This window comes from Eimeria mitis, genomic scaffold, assembly GCF_000499745.2.
Source record: "Eimeria mitis Houghton genomic scaffold, Emh_scaff6064, whole genome shotgun sequence".
Lineage (NCBI taxonomy): Eukaryota > Apicomplexa > Conoidasida > Eucoccidiorida > Eimeriidae > Eimeria > Eimeria mitis.
In genome coordinates this window covers 2,942-3,419 of record NW_013574283.1, presented here as the reverse complement: position 1 = coordinate 3,419, position 478 = coordinate 2,942, and positions in this window count along the sequence as shown.

Below are 478 nucleotides of genomic sequence, written 5' to 3'. Positions count from 1 at the left end.
GACACTGGGTTTAGTTGATACCCTAAACCCTCACCATGTACACACGCCAACTGTCTGCATAGTGGAACGTCATGCCCTCGAACTAAACCCTAAACCCTAAACCCTTGCCTGGGAAAGCTGCCCCAGTGAGTACTGATATAAACACAAACCCTAAACCCTAAACCCTAGACCCCAAACCCTAAACCCTAAACCCTAAACCCTTGCCTGTGAGAGCTGGCCCAGTGATAAACACAAACCCTAAACCCTAAACCCTAGACCCCAAACCCTAAACCCTAAACCCTAAACCCTTGCCTGTGAGAGCTGTCCCAGTGAGTATTGATATAAACACAAACCCTAAACCCTAAACCCTAAACCCTAAACCCTTGCCTGTGAGAGCTGTCCCAGTGAGTATTGATATAAACACAAACCCTAAACCCTAAACCCTAAACCCTAAACCCTTGCCTGTGAGAGCTGTCCCAGTGAGTATTGGTATAAACAC